The sequence below is a fragment of the Gobius niger genome (genome assembly GCF_951799975.1).
Source record: "Gobius niger genome assembly, chromosome: 10".
Taxonomy (NCBI): domain Eukaryota; kingdom Metazoa; phylum Chordata; class Actinopteri; order Gobiiformes; family Gobiidae; genus Gobius; species Gobius niger.
Genome location: NC_136861.1, coordinates 10767627 through 10792940, shown reverse-complemented (window position 1 = coordinate 10792940; position 25314 = coordinate 10767627). Strand labels below are relative to the sequence as shown.

The 25314-nt window shown below is 42.0% G+C and overlaps 1 protein-coding gene across 1 annotated transcript in view; it reads left to right on the top strand.

Moving 5' to 3' along the window:
- The first annotated feature begins 3001 nt into the window (after positions 1-3001).
- syt3 (synaptotagmin III) overlaps positions 3002-25314 on the top strand; it is a 180405-nt gene continuing 158092 nt past the window's right edge. The window contains exon 1 of the mRNA XM_079564459.1: positions 3002-3385. The gene's annotated coding sequence lies outside the window, so the exon portion shown is untranslated. The remainder of the gene's footprint in view (positions 3386-25314) is intronic.

Genomic DNA, 25314 nt, shown 5'->3' with positions numbered 1-25314 from the left:
GGCCTAAAATCGAACCCTGGGGCACACCACATGTAATTTTATGGACCTTAGAGGAGAAGGTATCCACACTTACCATGAATGTCCTGTCTGTGAGGTAGGAAGTAAACCATTTGTGTACAGCACCAGAGAGGCCGATGTGTTTTAAACGAGTTAAAAGAATAGTGTGGTCGACTGTATCAAAGGCAGCGCTAAGATCCAGAAGAACCAACACTGTCAACTTTTTAGAATCATAATTTAATCTAAAATCGTTTAAAATCTTTAAAAGGGCGGTCTCGGTGCTGTGGTTTACCCTAAAGCCAGACTGGAATTTCTCAAGGAAATTATGTGCATTTATAAAATCACTAAGTTGGGTAAAAACAAGTTTTTCTAAAATTTTGCTTAAAAATGGTAAGTTGGATACTGGTCTAAAATTGTTAAAATCATTAAAATCCAAATGGCTCTTCTTCAACAGGGGCCTCACCACCGCCCCTTTAAAGGCAGCAGGGAAGACCCCCGTCTGAAGAGAGCAATTCATCATGTTTAAAAGCTCGTCTCTAAAAGATCCATAAAATGTTTTAAAAAACGGCGTTGGGGCCGGGTCTAAAAGACATGTGGTGGGCCTCACTGAGGAGAAAACTTTATCAAGCATCTCAGCATTAACCAGGACAAAACTGTCCAGTGTTTCCTCTGGAACAAGTAGACAATCAGATGTATTTAAAACCGTGTTTCTTTGGGTAGATAAAATATTACATCTGATAGTGTCTATCTTCCCCCTGAAGTGGTCTGCAAATGCCTCGCAAAGGGAATCTGATGGAGTTTCACGGAAAGCTTTAGGATCATGGTGAAGAAGGTTGTCAATGGTTGAAAAAAGAACCTTTGTATTATTTTTATTGTCCGATATAGTGGTTTAAAAGTAATTAGTTCTCAACCTAAATCCAACTGAAGTAAAGACCATCAAAAATGTTTACTTTGTTACTGACCACCTGTGCACAGGCCCATACATTCATATTTCATAAACCATCAGAGGTGGGACCGGTAAAGAAGCCAAAATATTTACTGAAGTAAAACAGGTGCTTGTCATATAATTGGAATATCATGAAAAAGTGCATTTACTTCTGTTATTCAACTTAAACTGTGAAACTAATATATGACATAGACTCATTCCATGCAAAGTGAGATATGTAGCTTCTATTTGTTATCGTTTTGATTATTATGGCTCACAGCTTGTAAAAACCCCAAATTAAAAATCAGTTTTAAAAATGGACTGTAAGCCATAATCATCCAAATTATAACAAACAAAGGCTGGACGTATGTCACTTTGCATGTGTCTGTATCATATTAGTTTCATATGTTATAGTAGTGCCCGGAGGAAACCTACACAGACACGGAGAGAACATGCAAACTCCACACAGAAAGGCCCCGTCCAGGTGGGAATTGAACCTGGGACCTTCTCGCTGTGAAACACAAGCGCTCTACCGTGCCGTTATCAACAGTAAAGGCGCCATGCTAACCGCCCATCGGTCCACAAAAAGTTAAATTACGTACAAATATCAAGGTTTTTTTCCGCATAAAAAGTTGATTAATGCACCTTTAATGTTACTCATGTGGAAGTAGTGCATGAAAAGTACTTCGAAAAGTTGTCATTGTAAATGTAACTGAGCACAACACACCCCTGTGGGCCGAAATCATGAATACAAATAATAAAGTAGAAAGCATAAACATCCTATAAGGTCCTGTTCACAGTTATGTTTTTTTTTTTTTTTTGTTTAGTTAAGTTTATATCACAATTTCGCACATACAATCCGGAAATTCAACGTATGAACCATGTAACGCTGCATTGTGATAATTACTATATCGACTTCTCGTTCAAATAACAGATAAACAATACAAGTCTCAGTATTTATCGCCCGTACATTTTTTTTTTAATCATTTCCCCCCCTTTTTTTTTCTTTGTAAAACTTAGATTTTTAACCAAAGCAAATGAAGTTATAGGACACAATTATGCGCTTTTAGAACAAAGCTTTACTGTCTTTTTTTATACTTTAGGCTTGACCAGTGTTAATTTTGACAACATATTTTAATTTAGTTTTAGTCTTAGTCTTTTGACGAAAATGTAATTCGATTTTAGTCTAGTTTTAGTCAAAAAAATATCTTCAGTTTTAGTCTAGTTTTAGTCAAAAAAATATCTTCAGTTTTAGTCTAGTTTTGCATTGACAATATTCATTAAAATCATATTTCATCTTGTTCCTCTGCTTCATGGAGCTGCTCCACACGAACAAAGCTCAGAGCTGATCCTTTGGCAGTGAATTTACATCAGGGGTGTCCAAAGTGCTGAATCGGTTCACATCATCAGAGATAGTCCTTTTTATTTAATATGTAATAATTCTACACAATTCTAACCTAACAACTAGCATTTTATTGTGAGACAGAGCTGGCATTAAGGTTTTAAGCATAAATAAAGGCATGAGGCACAATTTAAACCTCTGCTACTCGAGGGTTTCGTGGAACTAACCACCGATCCATGGCCCTTTACCCCGTGTACGCTCCAATATGTGGCCCCCCATGAAAGAAGTTTGGACACCCCTGATTTACATGATATGAGGCTCTTTCAGACGGTCAATAGAAGTTTGGATGATTTTAGTCTCTCCTTTTCATTGTTATTTAGTCTCATTTTAGTCGACTAAAATATCTGGTTTTAGTCTCATGAAAAACTTTCAAAAATGACACTTTGACTAAAATTAAGACTAAATATTTTAGTCGACGAAATTAACACTGGACTTGACCATGTCTCGTATCGTCAGAGCCAAAAACATCGTTTATCGCGATACTTTCCCGCCTCGATACTTATCGAACACCGGCTACAGTAGCGGTGTGTTTAGCGCCGCTTCTTTACATAGACGCTGTATTAGTATTCCGAGCACAGTGAAACGAGAGAGAGAGAGAGGGAGGGAGCGAGGAGGCAGAGGAAGGAGGGAGGGGGCGAAGAGATAGTGAAACTGGTGGAAAAAACACTAACAGACGAAGAAGACTATACACGAAAAGCGAAGGGGGGGGGAGAGACTCACGCGCACAGAGAGAGAGACAGAGAGAGAGAGAGAGAGAGAGAGGAGAGGGGAGGGACAGGTCTACGCACTACAGTGTTCATTTATTCCTTCCCTTCCCGGTTGTGGCATCCCGTCCGCGAGGGTTTACACGGAGAGGAGAGAGCCTAAAAAAAAAAGGGGTGGGATGCCGCCGCTGCTGCTGCTCCTTTTACTGCCGCCTCGCTCTGCCTGTGCCCGCATCCTCTGAGCAAGCAAAAAAAAAAAAAAAAAAAAAAACCTGCTTTGAGCCTCGTAAATTTCAACGCGACGGTAACGCGGCGTGACACGGCGCTGGACCGGACCGGACCGCGCATCGATTCCAGGTGAGGAGGGGGGTGGAAAAAGCAACAAAAAAAAAGAAGAGAAGCAACACGGGCTTCTGCTGCTTTTGTGGGACACGATCCGTTTCCTTTTGATCGTTCCATAGGTGCATCCCCGCTTTTTCCCCCCACAGCTGCACCGCTCTGTAGCTTTGCCCCAAATTCATCGTGCAGCGCGTGTCTGTCCCCCCCCCCCCCAATGAAATTTTAATGCATATTATTCGTGCATCTTCTTCCTCTTCCTCTTCTTCTTCTTCTTCTTCTTCTTCTTCTTCTTCTTCTTCTTCTTCTTCTCCTCCAGTGTTGCACCGCTAACACCGCTAGTCGTACACAGGCTGTACACGGTCCCCTGTTTTTTTTTTGCCCCCCCTTGCAGCTCGGGACGTGTAGCGGCTCGCGTGTGGAGGAGGTGGAGGAGATGATGGTGATGATGATGAGGCGGTGCATGTATGTGTGTATGGCTGACTCTGTGGGGAAACATGGCACCGCCGCGCGTTCCGTGTACGTCGCAGGTGATTAACTTTTTAGCCACAAGACGAATGGACGTGGGGACGGACGCCGATAACGCGCGCGGGGGATGGACGGGGAAAGGGGGGGGGGGGGGAGAGGGGAGACAGGTTGGCGTGCGTAAGACGTACGTAATGGGCCCCCCGTTTTCTCGTTTCACCCGCCCACACGCGCACCCACGGTACCCCACCCCAGAGCATAGACGTTTGGAAACACCAGTTTGCATTTTTTTTTTTTAGCCACTGTGTTTTTGTCCGGCTGATCCTCTCCAGTCCCGGAGCTTGGTTTGGTCTTAATTTAGTCCAGCCCTGATGCTTTAGACTTGCAGGGTTTCCGCGGGGCATTAAAAAAGCGTTACATTATGCCAACATCAAGGCCTCAAAAGTCATGCAAAAAGCGTGAACTTGGATTAAAATATGCAGAACATATTCTTGAATCTTTCTAAAAAAAAAAAGAAGACTGTTTTTACTGGATAACTTTGTTGAAAATACATATATGAAGCTCTAAAGCACATCCAACTGCAGCCCTGGGTGAAATTTTTGTCCTGCTGTCTTAATCCCACTTGGTTTAGTCTTAATTTAGTCTAGCTGTAGTGTTGCCTTAGCCCGGCTGTTGACAGACAAAACATCACAAGTGATATTTAGTCTGGGGACCACCAATTCATCGTCCAGAGCCGTTTATTGGGCGCTACGAATGTCTATCACATGTGTATCAATCGTATCGGATGACGTGTGACGTAACCGCTGTAAACTTTCAAGCTAAACTATTCAGAACACGGTCTAAAGCTTGATCAAAAGATGGAGTCTCTGCTGTCATGTTGGATCTGTAAATAAACTTTTAAAAAACATTTCTTTATCCGTAAACAAACTACAAGCTTCCGTATATCGAAACACAGCATCATGGGTTTTCCCAGGCTAGTGTAGCCTGGCTTTCCGGGCATTAAAAAGCATTAAAACGCACCCAAATCTAGGCCTTAAATGTCATAAAAGAAGCATGCACTTGGATTCTAACTTGCGTCAAATCTTCTTGAATCTTTCTCGAAAAATAGACTATTTTTTACTATGTAACTTTGTCGAAAATACATATATGAAGGTCTGAAAACAAACATCCAACTGCAGCTTTGGCTGAAATTGTTGTCCTGCTGCCTTAGTCCTGGTTCCTTCTTGGTTTAGACCAGCATTCCGGGCATTAAAAAGCGATTTAATGCACCCAAATCTAGGCCTTAAATGTCATTAAAAGAAGCATGTTCTTGGTTTCAAGCTTGCGTCAAATCTTCTTGAATCTTTCCTGAAAATGAATGACATGCGGGGCATTAAAAAGCGTTAAAATATGCCAACATCAAGGCCTCAAAAGTCATACAAAAAGCATGAACTTGGATTAAAATCTGCATAAAATCTTCTTGAATCTTTCTTGAAAAATAATGATTGTTTTTACTGCATAACTTTGTCGAAAAATACACAGCCTATATATGAATATGAAGTTCTAAAACACGTCCAACTGCAGCTTTGGCTGGAATTGTTGTCCTGCTGTTTTAGCTTAATCTTCATTTAGTCTCGCCCTGATGCTTTACACTTGCAGGGTTTCCATGGAGCATTAAAAGTATTAAAATGTGCCCAAATCTAGACCTTAAATGTCACACAGAAAGCATATTCTTTCGTCAAATCTTCTTGAATCTTTCTCAAACAATAATGACATTGCTCGACTATTTTTTACTGCATAACTTTGTAGAAAATACATATATGCAGGTCTAAAACACATCCATGTAGCTTTGGCTGGAATTGTTGTCCTGCTGCCTTAGTCCTGGTTGGTTGGTTGGTTCCTGGTGCTGATGCTTTACACTCGCAGGCTTTCTGCGGGCATTAAATCACGTTAAAATATGCCAACATCAAGGCCTCAAAAGTCATACAAAAAGCATGAACTTGGACTAAAATTTGCATAAAATCTTCTTGAATCTTTCTCAAAAAATAATTACTGTTTTTACATAATTTTGTTGAAGATATGAATATCCAAAACTGCTGAAATTGCTGCTGCCTAAGTCCTGGTTCCTACTAGGTTTGTTCTTAATTTAGTCTAGCCCTATAGACTGGCTTTCCGCGGGCAGTAAAAAGTGTTAAAATGCGTCCAAATCTTGCATCAAACTTGCATCAAATCTGCTTCAATCTTTCTCGAGCAATAGACTATTTTTACTGCGTAATTTTTATCGAAAATCCAAATATTGGGGTCTGAAACGCATCCAACTGCAGCTTTGGCTGAAATTGTTGTCCTGCTGCCTTAGTCCTGGTTCCTACTTGGTTTAGTCTTAATTTAGACTTTCCGCTGGGCTTTAAAAAGCGTTAAATTGTGCTAAAATCAAGTCCATGAATGTCACAAAAGAAGCATCTACTTGGATTCAAACAGGCATCAAATGATCTTGAATCTTTCCCGATATTGCTCGACTATTTTTACTGCGTAACTTTGTCGAAGCGCTATTTGCTCTGATTATATCGGAATTCCCCGCCATTCCTCTGTTTGATGGAGTGTGCGTGGATTCTTTTGCGTTGGTGGCTTTGAAAGTATAGCATTAGGGAATTCAAAAGCATTAACCTGTATCAACCACCCAGCAGGCTCCCATGTTTTTTAAACGAAGCCAACTCATCTCAAAATACAGTTTTATCGCTTATGTGCACCCCCACTATAGCTTCAGCTAAGCCCGTGGCCGCTCCATAGTCTATTTCTTGCTCCACGTTATCGATAATTTAGAAGCTCGCTGCTCAAAACAGCCGAGAGAGGAGGCAGGCGGCGGAGCTCCGAGCGAGGCTGCTAAAAGACCGCCTCAGCCTTGTTTGATGGCATGTTTATAGAGATCTATGTTGGAAAGAAAGGTATTAGTATCACCGACCTATTCCGAGCCACACCGTGTTATTTATTTGTGGGGAAGGGGGGGAGGCGGGGGGTGTCCAGGAGCTCGATGGGACAGGGCTAAATTGGAACAACCTCGGGGCTGGGGAGAGGGAAAGCTATTACCGCTGGTCAATAGACATTAATATCCCCCGGAATGGTCAGTCTTGGCTTCGGGACGGCGCCGGCTACGTCCCGTCGAAAACATTGTGCCTTTATGCGCTGCTTCACAATGGAGGAAATAGAAGCGTTACAGTCGTGTGAGAAATGTCCAGTAGTGGCTGAAGTGGCTTCAAAAACATGAAAATTGCACCCGAATTTCCAAACCGTGTACGGCAACACGGCAGGGTCAATCCTTCTTCTTTGTCGTGGGTCAGTGGCATCTACACAGTGTGCCACCTACTGTTCAGAGAGTGTGCATTATCACTTAGGCTTTTAAATTGAGCAAAAATCACTTTGGAGCCTTATATCTACTGTATGTTTCAAATGTTGTGGAGAAAAAGTAGAACGTTCTTAATAAAAATACAAATCCTTAAAAACTCCACTGAAGTGCTGTACTTAAAGGGACTATACAGAGTTTAAAAACGTTAAAACAATGTATTTTCCTCCCCCTACATGTTCCAGCCATGTCCTAATGCAGGGGTAGGCAACTTTGTGTCATGGAGGGACGATTTTCTTGAATGCCAAAACACCAAGGGCCAAAACTCACTATTGTAGCCCAAAGTAAAGCACCTTTTTTCTACAAATATAAGTTTTGCACATAATATATGACCTAATCGGGTGTTTTTCTGGGAAATGTGAAAATATTGACAGTATTTTACACATTTTAGAGTCCTTTTCACATATCTGGTCTCTGATTTATGAATAATGTTTCTTCAAAATTCTCTTGGGGGCCATAGGTTTTATACTGAAGGGCCGAATTTGGCCCCCGGGCCTGACGTTGCCTACCCCTGTCCTAATGTGTAGAATGAGGCCAGACCTGTTCACCACAACTGCCTCTAAAATCCTGCACTGTCACTCAAAAAGGTGTTAATTCGGGTCCGAAGTGCCGTCACGCACAGGCTTAATATAGAAGCTGCAGTTACACGTATGGCCTGAGGTGGCAGTAGTGAGTATAAAATGGCAAACTTGCATCCAGCACCTTTAAGTAAATGTACATGCAGTTCCGAGTATTCATGGTCACTTTGGTCATTTGTTTGGCTGCTGGAGCGCTGTAATCAGTATGTCCTGGATTTTGTTGCGTCATAGAGAAAAGACTGAACTGTCATGTGTATTCATGGAACATCAAAGACCATAGTCCATCACTTGTGCTATAAATGTGTTCATCACAGCGTCAGTGATCCGGTTGCATAACAATGGCTGAACGGGAAAGCTTGTTTTAATTGTTTTGTAATGTGTAATTCCCACTGCGGCCTGCAGTGGGCGCTCCAGGTGAATTTGAAATCCTGAACAGCCCAGTCTCACGTTCCCAACTACTTTAACTTTACATTAACATGATGTATAAGTTTAAAACGTTAAATAATCAATGCTGAGGTTCCAAAAATAAGGTTTTTATTCTCAATTATGCACAATATGGTGTGCCCACTTTAATTTAACAACAGCACAGTACATCCTTATAAAAGTTTCATCGACTACCAAGTTTCTCAAAGTGCCACACTGTCGTCATTATTCATTTACTTTATACTTAGTGGTGGCAAGCTACTATTGTAGCCACAGCTGCCCATTGGGGTAGACTGAGGCTGCCCAATCTGTGCCCCTCCGACCACCACCAACCACTCACTAACACTCACATTCATTCTGGCCTATTGTACATGTTTTTAGTAGCAGGGGAAACACCCGGAGTAAACCTAAACACTGCCGCCTTGCCGATTATAAAGTCTATATCCTTAAAGATGCAACAATGCTGATACATCAACACATTTCCTTTATATTGCATCTGAGACTGTTGAAATGACATGAACAGTATTTGGTTTGCCAACACACTTGGCAGCGCTCGATTTTCCTCTTACAGGGAAAAGAAAAGGCAACTTTTGTTTGTTTCTGTGTATACTGTTGAAGTATCAGCCCAAAATAAAGAACAAGAAATCACTGCACATATATCTGGGCCCCTACGAAAAGGTGGTTAAGATATCTGTCCCTAAAGGGAAACTTGACCCATCTTTCAGCGCAGCTATAGGGCAACCTGTCAGCAGTGCAACGCTCGGGGACCCATCTCCAGATCTACTCGACTATCTCGCTCGTTCTGCTTCTCCCGTGCCTCGTCCAAACACAGGAAACATGCCAAATAAACACAGAGACGTCCGCACAGTCTGGAAATTGATCCAAGTTCTTTCATGCTGTGAGGCGATCCCCAAAGCTACCTGTATTTTACCAAAAATATAAGCACATTTAGCGCCAAGGAACCGCTTTGTAATAAATGAGCGCGACGAATACCCTTTTAGCCATTGCAGTTCAAAGAAAAGTTACCTCCACTGTGCTCAGCGTTGGGCCACAGTAAATGCCTTTTGACATGAGCTAAACTATATATATATATATAAACGAACCATTATAATGTAGCCCTAGTTCTTTGCCGCCCGTGTGCATCATTCGGACATGGACGAGCGAGCACAGAACACGGGAAGAGCCGTGACGTTGATGGCAAAGTGCGCATGTCCGTCTATACAGGGAAAAAAACCTCACCCATTTAGAAAAGTTGAAGGGAATGAATAGATAGAAGGTTGTGGAGAATTGTGACGAATGGAGCTGGGTCTCCGGGTCACAGGGTTCCCGATGTTTATTCGGGAAACAAGGGAGAGACCTGCCTTAGCTCTTGTTAGGGTTTCTATTATGCTGAACCTTCCCGGAGTTGTAATTTGTTCCACTGTGCGGAAAGAAGAGAGCAGAAAAAAGGGACGTATAGACGGAGAAAGGGAGGTGTTACAGAGGAACAACAAGGTCACGGCAAACAAGCCCCGGCGCAGACCTTTGTGACCCCGAAGAAGAAGTGTGATTTATTTTGGGCACAAAGAACATACAGCTACAGTGCAGGGACGTATTAGCTTCCAGATCATTCCCGCTGAAAGTCTAGGGAGAGCCTGTAATGTGTGAGAAAGCGAGTGCGCGACGTATCAGAATTCAAACACATCTGAGAAACAAAGCGATGCGCGAAGCTCTTTTATTATTCTGATACGGTATATTATTACTAAAACTGAGCAGAAAGTGGAAAGACATTGTGAATGAAAGGATATGGGCATCACTACAGTCAATCTCTCTGTTTCATTTTTGTCGTTATGCGAAAATGAATTGGCAAAAGGTCGTTCTCTCTTCAGACCTGAATCGTCGTCATGGGCAACGCGATAGTAACAGAGCTATAGGGTCGCGATCTTAAAGGCCCTGGCCTGAATATTATTTTTATATTATTTGAAACTAACTAAAAGAATGAAAATCACCAGGAACACACAATGTACGTCAGTAAAATTGTGTTACAAAAATTAGGGATGCACCGATACCAGTATTGGGTATCGGGCCGATACCACATGCTTGTACTTAGACTCGTACTCATTCATGAGGTCCCGATACCAGAAACCGATACCACAGGGTTGCCAGGTCCGCGGTTAAACTGCGGAATTGTTTTTTTAAAGCCATTCCGCGGGTGAAAAAAACTCCGCGGTTTTTAACCTTGCTGTAATCAATGTTAAATTGTCTATTTCTATCTTATTTTTGATCAAAATCACTATTTCGAAGACAAATCCAAGGCTCTGAAAGCTGCTTTTTCAATAAGGGAGGGAGGTAGGGGCGGTTTCTCATCATCACAGGAGCACATGGGCTCTGTTAACTAGTAAACAATATTGAAAATTCCAGCCGCGCCACATGTCCGCGGGTTTTCAGATATTTTTGGGCGGGTTTGGCTGCACAGACCTGGCAACCCTGCGATACCATTTGACGTGCGGCCTACGAGGCGCACCTCTCAGCTGAGGAGGAAGACAAACTGGAGAATTCTTTTGTGCAAATACAATATTCCACATAGAGCTGACTTTATTACAGACTGCGCTCTCTAAATCAGAGTCTGTGCTGGATTTAACCAGAGCTAAATGTTGTTAGTGCTGCAGCGTGGAGTCTGCAGTGTTTACAACATACAGGCTAACGCTGCTAACTCGCGGCTAGCGCAGTTTTGGCCATTCTGACTCCGTTTTTTGCCCAGGGGTTTATTCATCTGAAAAACTAACCCAGCGACTAGAAAGTCCTCAGAAAAAAAATTAAAGTTAAAGACATACAGCATGTCCATATTGAGCGAAAATGAGCTGCAGCAGAACAATGAAAACGCTGTAGCTACTCGCTAAGCTACTACAAATTACACAAGAAAATCTACACGGAGCTGAAGCAAAGACGAAAAGAGACAATTTAAGTAACATCTCAATACAATTGTTCAATAAAAATACATACATGAATAAAGCACAGGCATTGGGGAGCTTTTGGAGCTTTTCTGTCTATGATGGACAGGGCATTAAAAATACAAATTATATTGAATGAAAATGAAATAAATAAATAAATGGAATCAGCACAATTCTAATTCTTAAATGTGTCGCCTACTTTACTAAAGGAAATGTACATGAGTTAATTAACTAACTACAAACCAATCTGCTGTGAAAAAAGTAAGAATGTTGAAGAAAATGCCTTGTACTCGTATCGGTATTCGGTATCGGCAAGTACTTAAATCAAAGTACTCGTACTCGTATCGGTTTTAGAAAAAGTGGTATCGTGCATCCCTAACAAAAATAGAATAAAAAAAATAGCAACAAAATGCCACTTCATGTACTTCTGATGAATATTGACCCCAAAGTTTTAATGTTTGTGTGTCATTTATCAAATGATCAGTCGATTTAGTAATTATTATTGTGGCAGGTCATTGTTTACAATATCCTGAAAAAGGACAAAGCAAATGTGATTCAGCTGCTAGAAAACATGATCAGTTCAAGCTCTTTGTTTAAACTACATTTCACAGAGGCAAAACGTTCTCTACAAACATGCCAGCTTCTGTTATGAATAAACCACGCAAACCTTGTAGTTTAGCCCATAACAAACATGTACAGAAATGCATGAGATTCTAGTTAAAGTTTAGCTGTTCTTATATATCAGTCGTTGCTCAAACGCTAATGCTCCTGGGTGTGTCTTAAAATGTGCAAATTCAACACAATCTTGATTTTAAAGCTTAATCGCAACACTCGCCAGAGAGAGTGGATATTCACAACTTATATAGAGGTTCATTGCATTATTTTAAAATAGGAACAATAGGAGAACTGAAACACATTAAACCACACCGCTGAACATTCCAGATTTGGCTTTGCTATGTCGTCCAATAAAAAAGTGGGACATCATCAAAACAGGCAGGACAGAGACCTAAATGGTTGTGTAGCCCGACTAAAAGAGGCACAGGTGATCCTCCTACTGCAGATTTTGTTGTATTCTCTATAGTAATTGCAATTTCTGCGGTTTGCAATTGCGATGAATCACATTTATGATCATGTCCAATGCCGCTGTCCTAGTTAGTGTTTTAGCGCAGCTCCACGGCCTGCTTCCTGCCCTTATTTAGAGACCTGCCTCTGGCCACAGTTGACTCTTGTTGCCTCTTGTCAGGCGCATCTGCTCCACTTTGTCCTTTTTGTTTATGCTTGTCCTTTGGCCACTTACAACGTCCTTTACATACAATATATCTATCTTTAGTGGGGCCATGTTAGGCTGAATCAAAATCACACCTGGGCTCATACATGTTTGAGTGCCCTGTTACTGGGGCGTACCTATGTTCCCCAGGTGCGATTTTTTTGTTGGTACGTCAACCAATCACAAGTCATGAGAGTGAAACGTCATATCAATCAGCTTAACCCTGACCCTGCCCGAGCCACTAGCTTTAAGGGGGTGGGCTGGTGCCTAATCTTAATCAATAGAAGTGGAGGGACAAGGTACCGGGGAACATAGGGCTGACCCCCTGTGTTGCCATGTCCTTCCAAACAACACCTCGAATGATCATTTCAGCTCTCAATCGCCTTCACTACAGAGCAGCAAGTATCTGCTAGCCTCTTGTTGCTAATGCATGATACGTTAATTTATACTAGGGATGCACCGATCTGATTCTGGTATTGGATATCCGAGCCAATACTGGAAAAAATACGATATTGGGTATCGGCTACAAATATCCGATACTGAACCGATGTCAGTTTTGGTGCTGTATGTCATTTTGAAGCTTAGAACCTGGAGAATTCAATCCCCGAGTTAGTTTTAACTTCCACAAATGTATTTTTGATCGTTCTGCAAACCAGTGGATAGAAACAGCATGCTAATGCTAATGGGAGCATGCTAACGCTAACAAAAACAATCAAGGCTGGCTCAAAGAAGTCACGTAGCCAAGTGATCCTTGTTAAAAAATTTCTATTAGTTAATTAATCGATATAACTGATAATTGATCTGCAACATCAAACGAAAAGATCAGACTTTATTGATCTTAAAACGGAGTAAAGAGAAATATACACCTTTTTCACTCACAGAAGTCTCTTGGTATCGGTTAATATCGGATATCGGTAGATGCTCAAACCCCAGTATCCGAAGCAAAAAAGCTGGATCGGTGCATCTCTAATTTATACGTAATCTTTGAAATCCCCTCACAAGTACAGATGACTACTTAAAACTCTTTACATTGGAGATTTGAAAGCTTACAGAAACATTTCATTGGGAACCACATTTGCATCTGTCATCAAAGTTTTACTGTGTTTATGCTAATTTTATTCTTCCGCCACATCATTGTCTCTTGTGCCTCCAATGATTTCCTAAATGATTTTAGTTTTCCATCAGTTCTTCCTTTGCTCTCCTCGGCGCTCGAGGGAGGTGACTCAGAGACCACTCTTCATGTCGTTCGCGATGGGAGCGGCCCGCCGTCATTAGCGTCTAAATGAGCGTAAATGAATTGCCCTTGTGCCACCTGTGAGTGCGTCCCCGATGACAGATGCCACGACCCGGACCGGGCCGCTCAGACGCACCTCCCAGCGCAATTTAAAACGTCTAAGCGCAGCCAAAATCATGCTAAATTGCCACGTAGTTACAAATTGGAAGCGTGACATTGGCTTTCTCGCTTAATTAGTTGACTTTGAAATGAAAACAATGCCGGGCGCTGTATTAAAATGGTTTCTATAAGCGAAGACATGGGCAGAGGGCTATAGACGCTAGCGCAGCCCCATGAGAGCTAAATCCTGTTAGCGGCTTTCAGTGGATAATAACAATAACACGTTAATTATGAACGTCTGACTTTGATTCTTCGAAAATGTGTGTGCGCAGAACATTTGATAAAGCTGTAGAAAAAAACAAGGAAAGACTTTAGCATGTCGGTCCAGTTTGAGTAGATAGAGAGAGCTGCAATTTGAATGCTTTGACAGACGTGTTTAATTTTACCCAAACAAGAACTGAGGTTCATTCAGCAAATTTTTGTCCATTAAATCGTTACAATAGCAAAGTAGACCAGATATAAGAACGTAAGCTCGTAAGGCCCCAACATTATCTATCGTTAGACAGGTTATTTAACTGTCAAAGTACAAAATGAATGAATGGATTGTTAGATTTACAGAAGTATTTGGCTAGGACATTTGAACCGTATTTTCTGGACTATAGGTCGCTCCGGAGTATAAGTCGCACCAGTCCTGGCCACTACCTGCTTAAAATCCCTTCCAAACATGTACAACGCAAAATCAATTTGTTGATCTTTTGAAGGTGTTTAATATTGTTCTATCATCAAAAACATTCATGCAGCAGTATTTCGCTTCATTCACACAATGAGTAGGCCATTTATAGATATGCATCTCGTCATAGAAGGGGCGTGGCCTCGCCAAGGGGGAAAATAGAATCTTCTGGGAAACAAAATGTTTCCCTCTTTTTAGACATTTTCTGGTGGTATATGAACTTATTTATCACATACAAATAAAGTCCAGTAGTCCAATCAGGTCCATATGGATGTTTATTCACAGCAGATTGTTCTGCCGAAGTGAAAAAACGGCAGTCATAGCAAGTGCTAGCTAGCGTTAGCATTAGCACGATGCTAACTTGTAGTATCATGTTAGCATTCTCAGTTTTTTTCATGTATTTATGGGCAGTTGAACCACTTTGCTCCTCTCCATGTCTTTGTATTTGTTGAATAATTAGAGAAAGTTTAGATTTTTCCCCCTTAACTGTTTTCAAAAATGACCATATATGGGCGATTCCAGAGATGCCGTCCGTATCTATGAAACACCCTGATCTGCATTTGCTGGATTTTATTGTGTCACAGATGCAACACACAAAACTGTTTTCTACATTTGCTGATTTTCTACATTCCCTCTGTCTTTCAGCTTTTGCAAATTACTCTGAAATAGGGCATTCTGTCATAAAGAGATCTTTTTTTTCTTACAGTGTGGTAGCAGCGTCTTAAAGCTGACTTGTCTCCCTCCTCTCACTTCGCCGGCAGCAGCGTTCCAAATGCCTTATCACTGTAATTCCCAAATCCGGCCGTCCGTTTGATCCTTCCCCGTCTCGGTCACACTCGCCTACCGGATCCGTGTCACTGAGAATACCTGCCCCGCGGGTTTGATCGAATTCGCGGCTCGCTGCCTGATCCGTGTTTGTTGTTTGTAGCTGCTTTGTTTGGTGGGAAACTCTCGACCGTCGGGGCGTCTTTTACACGAGGCCTGCCAAGAAATCTAATACAGCAGCCTAAAAATAAGAATGGGAAAGTTGTACAGGGGACATCGAGCTTCACATAGCGGGAAAACCTCTCAAGTTTAGGTAACGCAATACGTGTTCAAGGAAATCAGACTTTTTGTTCGACGGCTGTAAGGAGCAGACAGGAGAGTACGTTCCAGTCTCAGAAGTAGACTGTGTGTGTGGCGTATTACATTACAATGTTCATTCCTCTTATACGGAGTGATAGATTGGATACAATGTCAGGCCACTAAAGCTGTGTCTGTGAGAGGCGGAGATGACGGTTGTGGATTTGTTCATTGATGATGCAGCTGCAGTCGCTGATGATGGGGCTGAGAGAGACACTGGAGGCGGAGGTCACATGTCACAGCTGTGTCCTCGCTCATGTGGAAATGCAACTTATGTCCGGATTATAGACTTTATCACCATGAGAATTGGCAGTGAACCCTGTTTTTAAGCTGGCCTTGATGGGCCTAAATTATGGTCTGATGCATGTAAAGGATCAGACCATAGATACAGACGGCATCTCTGGAATCGACCATATATGGTCATGTTTGAAAACAGTTAAGGGGGAAAAACAATTTGGAGAAAAATCTAAACTTTCTCTAATTATTCAAAAACTACTTTGACAAATGGTGAATATAGTTTTCTACTAAATAAAGATACAAAGACATTGAGCGGAGCAAAGTGGTTCAACAGCCCATAAATACATAAATAATGGAGAATGCTAACATGATACTACATGTTAGCACCGTGCTAATGCTAACGGTTAGCTAGCGCTAGCTACAACTGCCGTTTTTTCGCTTCTACTGAACAATCTGCTGTGAGAAAATATCCATATGGACCCGATTTACACATGACTTTACTTGTATGTGATAAATAAGTTCATATTCCATCAGAAAATGGCTAAGAAGAGTGAAAAATTGTGTTTCCCAAAAGATTCTGTTTTCCCCCTCGGCGAGGCCATGCCCCCTTCTATGACGAGATGCCGTCTGTATCTATACTGAGATATGTTCTTACCTGAGCTTAGACGAATTGATACATACCTGTCTGGTCTTTGTGTGAGCCTGTGGAAGAGCTTCCAACTTCAACCCATTTGGAGCTGTAGGAATATATTGGTCGTTTTGCGTGACTGAGCGCACACACAAAGACCAGACAGGTACGCATCAACTCGTCTAAGCTCAGGCAAGAACATATCTCAGTATGGAAAAACGGTTGCCTGTTCCTTTAAGTCACATGTTAATGAATTTTCCAATACTCCAGACCTGATCCTGACATCCGCAGGAGATTTCCAGAGGACAGTTTTCGAAATTGTCTTTATGTGGCGACGCTGCAGTGGCCTAGTTGCATTTGTTTTCGCCATTTCCCTCACCCCCCGATGAATCCGAAAGAACAAACAGCTGCTATAACGTGCGCGCTCCGTTGTGGCAGTGGTCTCCTGAAACAGACCGGCAGCATATTGCCGACCTCCCGACAGCTCGGCATGCACTCAGCCAGCCGTGCAGTGAACGCTTCAGTTAGCCGCGCTATTTTTGTCACCGACATCGTATCGAATGGTGTTCTGGATTTGACTTGTTAAGCGCAGGTAATTTTAGACTGAATGTAGGTTTTTTTTGCAGTGTGAAAATGCTCATATTCTGCAACACTGACGATTTCTAAATGACGCTTTTGTTAACTGTTGGAAAGGTCGATCTTTGGCGACTGATTAAAAATGCACTGAGGAGAGCACATGTGGTTGGTGCCATTTCCTCTCGTCTCTAAGGAGGCCTTTGTGTGTGACTCTTTGGGCATCTATGGGTTGCACAATATTCCTGTGTTTCCATTTTCCTTTTATGGATGCCATTTTGAGGACTTTTGACTGTTCAAACAATTTAAATTCATGGTTTGAATTCTCCTCATTCTGTATCCATTATCCATTCATAAGGGCTGCACAATAGCTCCAACTGTGGGCTTCCATCTTACCGAGATTTATAAAACATTTTGCTAAACCAGCCTAAAATAAAAAGGCACCAGCTTTTTTGCAATTATTTGGTAATAATCTCAAACTCATCTTTATCACTATCTTACACTTTGTTGGTTAGAAAATATCGGGTAGTTCCACTTCCTGGTTTTCACGTGATCTACCCATAAGTCCCTCCCACCCTCCCGTCATCTCTTATCCTTGAACAATTGTACCTAAGTAAATTGTGTTTCCTCTAGTTTGATTTTAATTGGAACTTTTGTGTTATAAAGCAGTGGTTCCCAACCTTTTTTGTCTTGGGGACCCCTAGGACCTTTCAGTGGCAGTCCATGTGCCCCCTACCTCAAGGGCGTTGCAGTTTATTGAGAAAGCAATGTCTTAAAAGCGCTATTTATAAGTAAAAAGGCAATGTTGCGTTAAAAATAAACCTAAAATGCTCCCAAAATTACACATTTTCCTGCTAAAATATAGCTTTTCCTATGAAAATATTATTCAGTTTCCCGGTTTTTCCCCCAATCTGAAATAGTTCCAAGAGCCCCCTGCTAGGTCCTCGAGTACCCCAGGGGTCCCCATTAGTGATGGGTCTGTCGTGAATGAGTCGGTACAAAGAGGCGGCACTTTTAAGTGACCAATGAGAGCCGAGTCTCACCTGTGAGACATTATTATTATATTTTTTAAGGTTGAATGTTCATCAAGCTCTACATGCACCGCTCCGTGCTTCATCAAAGAAAAATGGAAAAAGGCAAATGCTAAAAGAGAAAAGAAAACAGTAAGAGAATTGGAGAGAGAGGGAGAAAGGAGGTAAAACATCTGCAGCTGCAGCACGTCCTCCAGGAATGAACCTGCTGTTTACACAAAATCATGATCTCTACAAACTTAAACTAATCCATGAATGTAGTCAGCACATATCTAGCCTTCAACCACTTCTTAAATGAGAAAGATCCGCCTCATATTTTTGGTTTTATGGTTAGATAGAGTTACGCTGGGTTTGTGGAGTGAAAAGTAAACAATGCAATGTCGGCCTTTTCCTCTCATGTGTATGAGCCCATCGCAAAAGCAACTAAAGCACAAGTACAACAGAAGTCCTGCTAAAGTCTGGACTTCAGTGATATCTGGAGTCTGTATCCCTCTCGCAGTGCGAGGCTCCAGCAGCTACAGACGGAGCAGGACCAGGGGCGGGGCTACAGGCAGCAGAGGGACTGGGGAGAAGCTATGGGAGAAACACTCAGGATTTTGACTGTAAATAAAGAGAGTAGATATGTAGAGTACATATCTTTAGCCACGTAACATAATTGCCTAACTAATTTTTCCACTATTTTTGGAAAACATGAAAAAATATGTTTTTTAGGCAACACATTGGAGTTCTCTTATTGCCATTGTAACAATGCAAAAATGACTTTTGGCTATAATGCTATGTGGCTAACGATATATCTAACTGCTACCAGCTTTAAAAGTTTATGTGTTGCTATAATTAACAATGGCTCTACCATCTCAAAAAATCAACTTCCTGATTCCTGAAGACAAAACAACACCACTATAGCCAAAATTACTTCATTGTTGCAATAAAAAAATAATTATTTTTAATTTACAGTATTTCTTGATTTTATTTTGTGCAGGGAGTAGTCGAAAAGCTCATTCAACAAGCCATGAATCCAAATCTCTCCTAATTTAAGCTGCATATGTAAAAATATGAAGAGCCAGTTGGGAGCCAAAAGAGGCGGCTGGTGAGCCGATCCAAATGATCCGGTTCACCAAAAAGAGCCAAAAATCCCATCACTAGTCCCCATACCCCTGGTTGAGAAACACGGCAAATGATGTACTTTTAAAACAAGGGATTACTTTTTGTTTTGTTTAGTTTTAGTGTCATCGTTTATCACTATATTTATTCTGCCTCAATATATCGAACTTCAAATTTTTTTATCGTGACAGGCCGTGCTGCATAGAATGCTGAATAGATTCAAAGCTTTCTCAAAGATGCGCAAGCGGCTCCAAACACAGCTCCAGGTCTGTTTTGGATGAGAGAACAATATTGAAGAAGTTAAAAAGCGCTAAAAGGTTTAAAAATGTGCATAACTTTATTTTGCTTCAAATTTTTGTTTAAATTCGGAAATTGCAATACCGTTATCCTATCTATCTGAGACACAATGTTGGTCATGAGTACGAGATAAGTATTTGGATTATTTTCCACAAACAAACCGATGAGAAACTGGTGCACCTCGCAATAACCCGCGAGTGCCTCCGCTACATGCCGCCTGGTTCCTCAGTCACACCATTACTTTTGTATGGCCTGGCAATGCTGAAAACATAAAATATTAACCAAATGAATGGCGCCTCGTCACGCGGCGGTGACTTATGCTCCATCTACGCGCGGCTGTATTTCTCTCCAGCATTTATTTGTTAATTTCTCCACGGCTCCGGTTCGCCCCCGAGGCCAACCACAAATCTCTGCGCTCTGTGCAAACACCAGACTGATCTCTTCATTATGACCCATACAAACATAACCACTCTTCACACGCGCGCTTTCTCAATAGGACACTGACTCAGAGCGGTAATAGTCGGCGATTGGTACAAAAGGCCAAACAAAGTCCATATCCAGGGCGACCGGCTTCACTTCACCAGCAGGGGGCGCCTCTTCGGGTCATGCACACTTGAATATTCATGATCTGAAAAGGCAGATTTAGGTGCTTAGACAGAAGTACGTCTATAATAACGTTCTCATGCCCGACACATTATGATTAATCCATGTGAACAATGGAGATGTGCAGGAGGTAGTGTAAGAGCTAGAAACAAGTTGGAGCAGCAGCATTTTATGATTATTACTAGAGAAAAAAATGTCATGTTTAAATCTGGTTGATGTAAAATCTCCACAAAACCGATAATTGTTTGATAAAGCTACCAATTAATCGATTAAAGAATGTGCATCTCAATAATTATTGATACTTGAGAACATTAAGATAAGGTAAGATGTGTTCATAACATGCAAAATGGACTTAAAGGGACTATACGGAGGTTAAAAAGGTTAAAATTCCCCAACATGTTTCGACAATGTCCTAATGTGTAGAATGAGCCCAGACCTGTTCACCACAACTGCCTCTAAAATCCTGCACTGTCACTCAGAAAGGTGTTATTTCGGGTCCGAAGTGCCGTCATGTACAAGCTTAATATCGAAGGTGCAGTTACACGTATGACCTGATGTGGCAGTAGTGAGTATAAAATGCCTATCTTGCATCTAGCCCCTTTAAGCAAATATAAACACAATAATGTTTACAATAAATCAGTTACATCGACTTTTTAGAGCTTCTTACCATGTTGCAATGTTTTTCCCTCGTCTAAAGCATACCTAGATGTGTGTTCCGAGCCGCTAGCGCATCTTTGAGTAATATTTGAATCTTCTGCAGTGGCTATTCACAGGGACAGCTCCCCAAAAGCACCTTCTGAGATCCAACGTATTCCAGGAAATGCCTTCCTCACCTCTCGATCTCTTACTAAGCTTAATCCTTTCATCGCGGATTAAAACACCCTCGCCATAGCTTCACTCCAGCTACACGGTCTGCTCCATTTTTGTCTTTTCCATTTTTTCTCTTTATTGAAACATCTGCGCAACGAATGGGAGCGAGCAGAGGGAGGGGCTTAGAGTTAGTTCGCTTGAATAACCAGGAAGCGAAACTACTGGATATTTAGTTTCGGCTGTTTCAGATCAATATTTGCGTTTTCTAACCAACAAAGTGCAAGGCAGGGATAAAGATGTGTTACACATTATCACCAAAAAGCACAAACCCCCTTCAGAAGCTCACTGATCTGCATTTCCTGGATCTTCTTGCATAGTAGATAAAACAGGGAAGTGTCTTCTACAATTTCAAAACTTTCCACAAACCATCACTGGACAAGTTATAAGTAAGTGCTTTATTTGTCATTGTACAACCGTACAACAACAAGGTGTTCTGGTCGTGTTGCCTCCTGGGTTTGTCCCTGTTTCAGTGCGTGGTGTCCTGCACTGGTCAGCTCCACCTCCTTCATCTTACCTCCTTGTTTGTCCCTTTTTTCCCCCCTGTAGCTCCTCTTCTAAAGCCTCCACTGTGCTGCAGGTGTGAGGGGCTCTTGGTGCCTCTTCAGTGTTTCAGAAGAAGAAATGTGTAGGTCTCAAATGTCTTTAGCTCATAAGCTAGCTGTTTGTATAAAGCTGCTTTCTTCAGGACCATTATGGACTCTTAGCAGTTAAAAAAAAATCCACTGAACCCCCCAAAAAACACTACAAAGATGTACAAAAGCATCCAGCAAAACAATGTGCAGAAAAAGGCGAAAAACCCAGCTGTACCAAGAGAGAGGGAGTTGTTGTTTGTTCTGAGCAGCTCTGTACTCAAACTGTATTTTCACATTAAAAATTGTCAATTTATGCTCGATTCTTCCACTGTAAAGCATAAAGTAAAGCGGACCTCGGTTTCTGGACACGCTACAAATGTATTTACAGAGAACTTATTCCGGTTGCACTGTTTGACGCACAGTAAAAAACACAAAAGCTGGTGTTGTGTAACTCTCCCCTGTTTTCTGCGAGACATCATTGCGCTGTTGTGGTGCTCACCAGTGGAGCGTGGCCCAAATTGAGTGAAGTGACCCAGATTCGCTTCCTGTTCTCCCTCAAACACTTCGGAGAGACGCCTCAAGATCCGCTTTATAAATGACAATAGTCGAAGGCAGACTGTCAACTACGACGACAAATTCTGACGGACAAGATGACAGACAGGTGAAGTGTCAGCAGCTGGAAACTGAAAGATCTCTGCTTAAGCCTGATGCATACTTTTGTAGTATTTTATAATAAGAGACAAGACAGTGGCACAGTGGGTTAAGTGTACGCCCACCGTCCAAAAAGTAGTCTATTATAACATCTATTTCTCTCTTTAAACTCATATTTTGTAGTTCACCCAAGCATAAATTGAGCTAAATTGCTAGAATCATTAACTCCTCTCGCAAACACTGCGAACCTTACGCTGTGTGTACAATTAAGTCATGGTTGTTCAGCCCTGATTATAATTTACGACCATCTGATTTAGGGAATGTCTGGTCAGATATCTCGGTCTATGTAGTCTGCTTTATTATTATTGCAGCTGGAGAATAATTATAAGTTCTCCAGCAGGTTTGTCTCTGCTCAGTTCAATTAAGCTCTGCAGGTCTGTAGCTGTGGTTTCCAGCCCTTTTTGTCTCGCTTACCCCTTGAGTCGTTTGTTTATACTCCGAGGACCCCTTAGCTCGAGGTTCCTGCCAATTTTTTTACAAAGCGATGAACTCAACTCAGATTACTCAAGAGAGAGTGGAGTGTTGTGCTCACAAAGAAACTAAAATTCAAACCTTTTCCAAAAAAAAAAGCATCATTCAATTCTTCTGAAACACTGAAGAGGCACCAAGAGCCCCCCACACCTGCAGAACAATGGAGGCGATACAAGAGGAGCTACAGGAAACAAAAAAAAGGGACAGACGAGGAGAAGATGGTGGTGAAAGACTGTTGTGGAGCGGAGGAAGCTGCGTAGGAGGAAGAGGATGGAGGAAGTGGAGGAGCTGACCAGTGCAGGACACCACGCTCTGAAACAGGGACAAACCCAGGAGGTGGTGCAATGTTTCAGAAGAGCACTGAAGGCAGTACTGCGGTTTCCCAGACCTCCAAACACATGCTGGTCAAGTATGACTGACAAATAAAGCACTCACTTACTTATTACTTACTTTAGATGAACTTTCCTTTAGAAGTAATATTGAAATGCTACTCAGTTTCTCCTTTTTTTAACCTGAGGTCGTTCCAAGTGCCCCCTGCTAACTGCTCAAGTCCCCCAAGTAGTCCTCATACCCCTGGTTGGGAAACACTGGTCTATAGAGCTCGTGCTTCACAGCTAAAAGGTCGCGGGTTCGATTCCCACCTGGACGGGGCCTTTCTGTGTGGAGTTTGCATGTTCTCTCCGTGTCTGCGAAGGTTTCTCTTACCACTAAGAACAAAAGGTGAATCCTCCAGCCAGGTGATTCTGACCATGAGCCTCCACATCTGGAGGATGGGTCCTCAGGCGTGGTACTGCCGCCGCCCACTGCTCTTTACGTGTTGTCCCAGCGGCATCGAAGGATAGGTCAAAATAGACACATTCTGTTGTACAGTTGTTGTACAACAACAACAAGAAAAAGAACCTTTGCCGTATTCCATTTTTCCCATATAGACTCCTGATTTATAACATATCGTCGAGCTTTAAAAACAATTCAACTGGTGCTGATGCTGACATTACACACTTGCGTCCTGTCGCTCCAGAGAATAGACTTTAAAGGGGCTAGATGCAAGTTAGCCATTTTATACTCACTACCACCACCTCAGGTCATACGTGTAACTACAGCTTCTGTATTAAGCTCGTGCATGACGGCACTTCGGACCCGAATTAACACCTTTTTGAGTGACAGTGCTGGATTTTCGAGGCAGATGTGGTGAACAGGTCTGGGCTCATTCTACACATGGCTGGAACATGTAGGGGGAGGAAAATACTTAATTTTAACATTTTTAAACTCTGTATAGTCCCTTTAAAACAGCTCTGCTTGTGGACAATCACCAATGTTACACCTCTGACATGTTAGAGCCATATGAACAATCTCTGAGAACTGGTCCCAGAATCAGGACTAAACACGGTGAGGCTGCGTTTCAGTTTCACGCAGCTAAACTCTGGAACAGACTGTAAAAGTGTGGGACAGGCCTCCACTCTGGCCATGTTCACATCCAGGCTGGAGTTATTTTTAGCTGCGCCTTTGCCTCTGAAAGTATTTCATATCTCTCTCTTTGCTTCTAACGCAATCAAGTAATGATTATATTGAGGTTTTATGGATTGATTACATCTGTCTTCTTGTAATGTTGTGTAACTGTGAAAGCGCTTTGAATTGCCTTGTGTTTCAGTTGTGCTTTACAGAAACGAAACATGCCTTGCTTTGCCTATTTCAAAGTATCTAGACAATAGAATTAAGCGGCTGCATAATGGATGAGGAAGTACGATTAAAGCCCCAGTAATAAATGCATTTTCACGGGTTTATTTCAAGTGTTTATAGCTCCGCAGAGTCATAATACAGCAGATTCTTGGACCGTGCTTGCAAAAATAGCCCGTGTACATGTTCTAGTGTTAGAAGGTGATATTATTATGCACTCTCCTGTCTGCCCACTGACCTCTATGCCCCCCCCTCCTCCCTCCTCCTTCCTTTCCTCCCCCCCTCTTTCTCTCGGGCACTCATCCTGGGAATATCGATCTGGGCCCCGTCAATGGAGCTGTGGGGGAGGTTTTTTCGTGTGGCTAAGGTTGTACACTTCGGAGTAGCAGCCGTATCGTCCGCGCCGCGCCGTTCGTCAAAGGGATGCGCGGAAACCTATTTATTTTTACAAAACGGAATTCTGTTTTTCATCTCGCCCGGGCCAAATTGCTTCACACCGATTCTAAGTGCTGCTTAGTCACCGCCGCTGCGATTTCACTGGTTGAGTAATGCGACCTTCCAGCCTTCCAGCTTTTAAGCGGAAGTGAAATCAGTGCATGCACAGATTGCAATGAAATGTGTTATTAATTGCGTCCTATATGAACTTGTATGTTGGATAGGTGTATAGGCGTTGGACTTCTACCTTTGAAGGGAAAGTTGACTGCTTTTATGCTTTTGGGCATAAAAGCAGTCGTCAGTACATACCCACATATGTACTGACGGGATCTTTGGGAACATCCATCTTTAATTACACTGTGACAAGTGGATGTATTTTAAAGATACAGGAAAGGAACAAGGTGGTTTAACGGCGTATATACGTTTAAGGCGAGGCACTGCAAATAGGGAAAAAAACTTTTGCTGAACATTACTGATGAAAATATGAGGAAAGAATGTATTGCAAGTTTTCTGTCATTTTCTG